This window comes from Macaca fascicularis, chromosome 5 (assembly GCF_037993035.2).
Source record: "Macaca fascicularis isolate 582-1 chromosome 5, T2T-MFA8v1.1".
NCBI lineage: Eukaryota > Metazoa > Chordata > Mammalia > Primates > Cercopithecidae > Macaca > Macaca fascicularis.
Genome location: NC_088379.1, coordinates 28,370,613 through 28,379,494, shown reverse-complemented (window position 1 = coordinate 28,379,494; position 8,882 = coordinate 28,370,613). Strand labels below are relative to the sequence as shown.

General features: G+C 33.8%; 1 long non-coding RNA gene across 1 annotated transcript; it reads right to left on the bottom strand.

Annotated features, from left to right (window-relative positions):
* Positions 1-221: 221 nt before the first annotated feature.
* On the bottom strand, positions 222-8,283 carry LOC123573499 (uncharacterized). The gene is made up of 3 exons (XR_006698054.2): positions 8,105-8,283; positions 7,135-7,333; positions 222-540 (listed from the first exon to the last, which is right to left on the bottom strand). It is a non-coding gene; the product is annotated as an uncharacterized lncRNA (long non-coding RNA).
* Positions 8,284-8,882: the final 599 nt, after the last annotated feature.

Here is an 8,882-nt window from a genome sequence, read left to right as displayed (position 1 = left end):
AATATATGTTGGTAATTTGACTCCACTTCAAAGAGAATTTGAAAAGATACCCCTTAAACAATATCCTAATTAATCCAATTGACATATCCTTGTTAAAATATTAGGGATGGACTATTTAGGGCAGGAAAATGCAATATTAAACAGAGATATCTACATAATCTTAGGCACGGATACTAGATTTAGAAAGCCAACATCACCTTTCATAATGAAAGCAAGACACCTTTGCAAAGAATCCCTTATTAAAACCAAACTACTATTTCAATAAAGCATTAAGATTTGCTGCATAGAATGCCCCTTGGGCAGCACTCTGAAATAATTGTGAATTGCTATTCCAATTCACAATGGAACATTTTAATAAGTGTGATAAATGACTCACAGAGAGCTTTAGATTTCAATGTCAGTGGAATTAGAATCAGGCAAACGCTGGCCCTGGGTGATGGATGTACAGGATTTTTGTGGTAAACACTTTGCAATGTCAAGACAATACCAGCTTATGAAACTCTCAGAGGTGAGATTCATGTCCATTTGTCAACTTGTTGCCTGAGGGTAAAAATGTAGACAGAACACTAGTCTTATTTTAACAGGTGATAAAAACTCTCTTAAATTCTGTAACCCTTCAAAATGATACAAAACAAAAAATTAAAGATTCTATGTATAAATCTCCTCACATTTAGAAATGTAACATACATTCATAGCCTCAGTAGTTGAGTGGATTGCAGAAATATTTTGTATTCAACTGGACTGAAATTTTCAACTTTTTTCTCTCATTTTAAAGAACATATTTTTTTTTCTTTAGATCTCCAACATTTACAATGATATAAATGTATATGTGAGACTTCTTTATTTTTTCTAAACAGATGCTAATCACATTTTTAAACAAGATTTCCTCTGACCATGTTAACTTAGAACACAAAGTTAAGGTGAGTAAAAAAATATGACTATACAGATACTGTATGACTATACGGTAATATTCAAATAAATAGTTTGGCTCAGCCGGGCTCGGTGGCTCACGCCTGTAATCCCAGCACTTTGAGAGGCCGAAGTAGGTGGATCACGAGGTCAGGAGATTGAGATCATCCTGGTTAACACGGTAAAATCCCGTCTCTACTAAAAATACAAAAAAAAAAAAAAAAAAAAAATTAGCCCAGCGTGGTGGCGGACACCTGTAATCCCAGCTACTCGGGAGGCTGAGGCAGGAGAATGGCGTGAACCCAGGGGGCGGAGCTTGCAGTGAGCAGAGATGGCGCCACTGCACTCCAGCCTGGATGACAGAGCGAGATTCTGCCTCAAAAAAAAAAAAAAAAAAGAAAGAAAGAAAAGAGTTTGGTTTATATGTATTATCTCTCATGATTTTCTAGCATATGATTTTAGATGTTCCCTAGGAAACAAGTTTCTAATTAGTGCTTCAAGTTTACTAAGCTAATATCTCCCTTGCTGTTTCTCAACAAGGTAGCACAATTTGCTGATATATACAAAGTATTTTTGTTAACAATATATTAAATCTGAATGGAACTTTAGAGTGAAATCTAGAAGACAAAAGAAAAAGTAGGATCAATACAGCCTAATGTAAAATTAGTTTTCTCAAATTTCTTTCATATATATAAAACCATGGAACACTACGAAGTTCAAAGATACGATGAGCAAAGATATTTTATATTTCGAAATAGCCACAAACCTAATCAAAAAAATGTAAATTAAAAAAATTCTTCACTATATCTGTAATTTTCAAAATTGTTTTTGGTCATTGTTGGTACACTAAGGCAATACTTTCTAAACTTTAACATCCACATAACATCACCTTGGGAGTATTATTCAAATGACAACTGTGATGCAATAGGCCTGGCAGGCCAGGCCTGAGGTGTTACCTTTCCCATAATCTCTTAAGTGAACTTATTGCTACTGCTCTGCAGACCAAACTGTGGTAAATCAGGCAATAAGGTCACTCCCCTGACTTATAATGTATAGAATATACAGGAGGGTTTATGAAAAGTGAAAAGCAGCTGCTCTATTTTGGCCTTAATTTAATAAAATAGACATTAAATTATTGATTCTTTTTGATTTAATTAGTGTCAGGAAGTGGCAGAAAGTGAATGTCATGCTTTGGGGTGACATGTGAATTGTATACCCATTTTAACCCTCAGCTAGCTTTGAAATTAGTATGGAATTAACTAGCTATGGAGCAGACATGTGAATTGTATAACCATCTTAACTCTCAAGTAGCTATGAAATTAGTACAGAATTATCTCAACTAGCTATGGAATTAATATGGAATTGTATGGGGTGCAGACATGTGGATTGTATACCCATCTTAACTCTCAACTAGCCATGGAATTAATACATACAATTTTTCAGTTGTAAGCCTAGGATATTACTAATAGTTATTTTATTTAGTGCTTTTAATTATTAAATGAGACAATACACATAAAACAGTTAACATAGTTCCTGGCATCTGGTAAACCCTTAGTAAGTATTATTCCGATGAACATGCCAATGTTACTGACTTGGAGCAAGAACATCTGGATTTTGATTTTAGTTCTTTTATTTAAGGATTAAGACATCCTTAACTCTTTAAAATTCTTTAAACTATCTGACCCCAATTTCCTCATATATAAAATGTGAATGATTATATGAATTTCAAACAGGTGCTCAGATTAAGAGAATACATATGAAAATATTTTATTTACTCTAAATTATGCAAGTAAAACATAATTTTTGCTTCAAGAATGAAACTTTTGGGGGAAAAGTGCTTTTAAATTTACCAAGTATTGGTAGTGATTCAACAACTAACAAGTAACATTGCTGATTTATTTTTTATTTCAAGCTTGACAGAGTTTCCCAACAAAGTTTTGGCAAAATAAGGGGAAAAGTGAAACTAGTGATTTCTACACATACAGTATGTAATTACTGATTAAACGTGGAAATAAAAGCAGAAGCATATAAAATACATTTTCCTATTATTTTAATAATACAGCAGTGCTAGTAATATCTTATGTCTCTTTCTGTGCTTACTGAAACATCATACATTTTATTAGGGAAAAGGTAAGAGGGATGCTTTCTGTTATATTTGAGCCCTTATAAAAGAGACACAGTAAATAACTGTTGAAGAATCAATTCAAAAATCTAAGTTTATTCCTAATTCGATTTATCTCTTGTGATGTGTCCTTAAAAGTGTACTTGGTCTCTTTATTCTTCAGATTCAATGCAAAATGGGACTATCAGTATAGAACTTGCTACTTGGAGACATTACAGTGAACCATGACAATTAACCGAAAAGATGACAGGTAAGTGGTTTGAACTGATTTCTAAAGAAAAGTTCTATAGACACACAAACCTCTCAGGGCATGAAATTCTTTTTGATAGTGAAAAAAAAAAATAGCTGAGAGGGAGAGGTTAGTAATGAGGAAAAGGAAGTTCAGAAAGGAGGGGAGGTTGGAGATCAGTAGTTAAGCCTCCTTCTTTTCACAGAGGTGGCACCCGGCAAGGGCACTACTAATCTTTTCGGGATGCAGTCAATATTAGAGTTTATTAATGACTTGGAAAAGGGAGTAATCATCCAATTAATTAGACAAATAGGCAGGAGTTATGGATGCTCATAAGACCAAAGATATAGAGGTTAGACAGATGAGAGAGAAATAACTTAATAGAAAGAATTAACCTTGGAGACCAAAAGTTAGTACAGTAAAGCAAAGCCACAGTGTGACTTTCAAAATTAAAATCAAAATTTGTGATTTTCTTTACCAAAAGAATTTATATTTTCTAAAATTTGAAAATCAATGGTGGTATTATAAGTATCAGTGAATATACTTATGAAAAGTTGAAATACTGGACAGAGTATAAAGAATATCTATAGTTTGTTAAGATTATTTAATGTGGCAGTTAATGTTTTGTCTTTAATTCTAGGATTGATGTGTATTTTCAATAAAAATGGCCATGAAAAACCTAACCAAGAAGAGATTAGGTAGATTGTGGCTCAGATCACTGAACTATATGCCTATGGTAAGAGCAATCGAATTAAAAAGCTGGAATGGCGTCTCCAGACAAATGAAAGAAAGCCTTTTCTCAAGGATCTGAGATAGGTAGTTACTCAGCAAGTTTTTATCTATGTATCCCTTCCCTCGTTACTATTGTATTAATATGCTAACAAAAGTTAGGAAAATGACAGTACCTTTTTTTAGTAAAAGAGAAGAAAAATATTTAGGACACAATAAACAAAAGTAAAGAAATAAATTGTCACAGAGTTTTTGAAAATCAATTTAATATTAACTATCAATGTTTAAATTTGTATACTTTTGGCCATCCAATTTTAGTTCTAAAAATCTGTCCTAAGTAATTATTTACGTAAGTGTGAGGCATACATGTTAAATATGTTTCTTACAATATTATTTACAATAGTGAATAAAACAGTAGCTAATATACTTTAATCAGAACATTATGGTATTTTTGTAGCATGGAACAGTATGCAACAGCTAAATAGATGAGTTCACATTCTTTATGCATCATGTCATTAGGAGTTACAGCCACAATGAGATATCATCTCACACCTACTAGGAATGGCTAAAATCGAAAACATTGACGACCCCAAAGCTGGAGAGGATGACAGAGGGGTAGGTATGAAAACTGGTAAGGCAGTGTGAAAGAAATTGTCAATTTTATACCAAAAAATGCCACAAAGCTAAACATAATTTTGTCCTATGATCCAGCAATAGTACTCCTAGGTATTCATGCAAGTGAGTTGAAAACATATGTTCACACAAAAATCTGCACATGACTGTTTAGAGCAGCTTTATTCATAATCACCAAAAATTTGAAGCAACCGAGATGACTTTCGATATATGAAAAGATGGTGGACAAACAGTGGTACATCCATGCAATGGCATATTATTCAGTGCTGAAGAGTAGTGAGCTATCAAGCCATGACCAAAGACAGAGGATATTTTAATTGTTATTGATAAGTGAAAGAAGTCAGTCTGAAAAAGGATACATTCTGTGTGATTCCAACTGCATAACATTCTGGAAAAGGCAAAATTATAGAGGTAGTAAAAAGATCAGTGGTTGCCAATAATTCAGAGGGAAGGAGGAAGGAATAAATAGGTAGAGTACAGGGATTTTCAGGAGTCAGGGCAGGCAACTATTCTGAATGGCTCTGTGATGGTTCATACTTGACAATATGTATTTATCAAAACCCATATTGTTGTACAAACCAACCAGTGAATACTAATATACACAAAAAGCTCCAAAGTAAACTATGCACTTTGTTTAGTAATAATGTATCAATATTGTTTCATCAGCTAAAATAAGTATACCACACTGTATTAGGCCATTCTTGTATTGCTATAAGGAAACACCTGATACTGGGTAATTTATAAAGAAAATACTTTAATTGGCTCAGAGTTCTGCTGGCTTTCTGGAAAGCATTCTGGCATTGGTGAAGTTTCAGGAAACAGAGAACTTTCTTTCTTTTCATTTGTTATTATTATTATGAGACAGGGTCTCATTTTGTCATCCAGGCTAGACTGGTGTGGCACAATCATGGCTTAATGCAGCCACAGCCTCCTGGGATCAGGTGATCCTCCTGACTCAACCTCCCATATAGCTGAGACTATAGGCATGTGCCACCATGCTCAGGTAATTTGTGTATTTTTTTTTTTTTTTTTTTTTTTTTTTTTTTTTTTTTAGAGACGGGGATCTCATCATGTTACACAGGCTGCTCTTGAGCTCCTGGACTCTGGACTCAAACCATCCGCCAGCTTCAACCTCTCGAAGTGCTGGGATTACAGGTGTGAGCCACCATGCCCAGCAAAGGAGCTTTCAATCATGGCAGAAGGTGAAGCAGGAACAGGCATGTCATACGTGGAAAGCAGGAACAAGTGAAAGAGACTGCAGGGGAGATTTCTCACACATTTTCAAATAACCAGATTTTGTGGGAGCTCAGAGCAAGAACTCGCTTATCACCAAGAAGTTGGCCCAAGCCATTCATGAGGGATCTTCCCCTATTACAAAAACACCTCCCACCAGGTCCTCCCTCCAACACTGAGGATGACATTTTAACATGAGATTTGGGTGGGGACAAATTTCCAAACTATATAGCACACTAATGCAAGATGCTAGTATTAGTGGGAACTATGTTGAGAGGGGTTAACTTGGTAGTATGTGGAACTCTGCCTACCTTGCTTATTTTTTCTGCTCACCTGGAACTTCTGTTAAAACAGGCTATCACTTTTTAAAATGGCCCGTTTGAAGAAACTAAGTTTGTTGTACACAATAAATTGGATATGTATAATAAATAGGGAGATTTTCATTTAATATTTCTAGTAATTAAAGAAATGGATAGATGGACTTATTAAAGAGAAAAAGAAAGAAAAAAGAAGAAAGAGAAAGGCAAAAAAAGAGAAATAAATGAAAGAGAAAAAATAGAAACAAGAACAAATCAAATCAAGCGAAACGTTCATGTTACATGAGATTAATGGAATTTGACATTAATTGCATGAAATATACAAACTATATATATATATATATTTACACAAATATATATATTTGTCCTTTGTTTGTTGTATATTATTTCTTTATATATCATTCAGTGTTTTGCTCAACATTATGTTCGTAAGATTTATCCACATTCTCAAGCTTATTTGTAGATTTTCCATTCTAGTTGTTTTACAGTGGTCCATTCAATGAACATAAAAATTAATTTATTACATGATTGTTGAACATTCTGGTTCTTTCTGATGTTTGAGTAAAATGAGTTGTGCTGTCATAAACTTTCTGTTACATGTCTTTCCCATGTGTATAGATGTAGTCTTTGCTATTTGGTACACACCTAAAAGTGGAAACAGTTTTCTAAATAATTGCAACAGTTTACATTCTCACAGAAGCAGTTTCATTTGCTCCTTGGACCCTTCAATACTCACTATTTTCTCCTTTTGCATTTTATCAGTAATTGTAGTTGCATGATGTTATTGTACTTTGATTTTTTACTTGGACTTAGGTTTTTGTCGTCGTTGTTGTTTCAGTTTTACATTTAAGTTCAGGGGTACTTATGCAGGTTTGTCATATAGGTAAACTTGTGTCATGAGGTTTGTTGTGAGATGATTTTATCACCCAGGTAGTAAGCCAAGTATCAATAAGTTATTTTACCTGATTCTCTCCCTTCTCCCACATTCCAACCTCTGATAGGCCCCATACGCGTTGTTCCCATCTTTGTATTCATGAATTCTTATCATTTAGTTCCCACTTGTAAGTGAGAACGTGTGGTATTTAGTTTTTTGTTTCTTATATTTTATTTTTAAAGAAACTGCCAAAATATTTCCCAAAGTGTCACTGTTATTTCACATTCCTACAAGAAATGTATGGTGATTTTCATTGATCTAAATACTCAGAAATATTTTGCATTGTCTGTCTTTATATTATAATCAATCTAGTAGGTGTCTAGTAGTATCAGATGGTGGTTTCAATTTTTATTTTCCTAATGTTACTGAGGCAGTTTTCATGTACTTGTTTTTTATTTTTACATAATCTTTATTAAGATGTTTACTGAAACTTTTTTCACATTTAAAAAAATGGGAGTCATAAAAATGTTTTATGAGTTTTAAAATTTTGCATATTCAGATAATAAGCCTTTTCTCAGATATAGAATCTGTAATTATTTCTCTTCAGTCTATGGCCTGTCATTTCATTTTTTAATGATGTCATTTGAATTATATATATTTTTAATTTTGTGGAATTCAATTTACATTTTAATTTTGTATGAATCATTATTCTTGTGTATAGTTTTAGCCGTTACATATATGTGTATGATCTAAAGTAAGGGTCAAAGTTGTTTTGCCTGTGGCTGTCTGACAGACTGACTGTCATTTGCTAAAGAGTTTTCTAATTCCATTAAATTTTCTTGACATCTTTGTATAAAATCTATTTACCATGGTGTAAAAATTTATCTGTAAACTCTCAGTTTATTTCCATTGATCTATATGTCTATCCTTCTACCAGCGTACTCTTAATTGCTATGACTTTATAACAAATTTTGAAATTAGATAGTTTCAGTCCTTCAATTTTCTACTTCTTTTTCAAAATTATTTTTGCTATACTGCATCCTTACGACTTCATATACCTTTAAGTATCAGTGTGTACAGCTTTATAGCTGTACATTTTTATAAACGACAGCTGGGATTTTGACAGAAATGACTTTGAATTTACAGATCATTTTAGTGAAAGACATCTTGACAATATTCAATCGTCTTCTCCATAAACATGAATTTATCTCTATTTATGCAGATCCAACTTTCTGGTTCACAGATGTCCATCTCTAGGTTTTTTTTTGTGTTTTTGTTTTTGTTTTTGTTTAAGTAAGGGCACACATCACAATCATGAGGGCTCTGCCTTCATGACCTAATCAACTTCCAAAGGTCCCACTTCCTAACACCATCACATTGGTCTTAGGATTTCAACATATGAATTTGGGGAGGACCTAAACATTCATTCCATTACACAGGCTACATTTCCTTTGACGATCCATTTCCTTCTTACCATTAGTCAAAGCTATTCTTTTGAATCTAATTACCCTTTTTCACTACAGGGATGAGAGTACAGCATAATTTCTTCCATAGTTTTGAGTAAATACACCCCTTTCTGCTGGCTTTTATAAACTGATAATACAAAACCTGGAAATTTTGGTAGTCAGATTTGCCAACACCAAGGCAGATAATGCACTGAAATGAAGGCAACACAGCCTGACGCAGTGGCTCACACCTGTAATCCCAGCACTTTGGGAGGTCGAGGCAGGTGGATCACAAGATTAGGAGTTCAAGACCAGCCTGGTCGAGATGGTGAAACCCCATCTCTAATGAAAATACAAAAAGTATCTAGGTGTGGTGGCAGGTGCCTGTAAT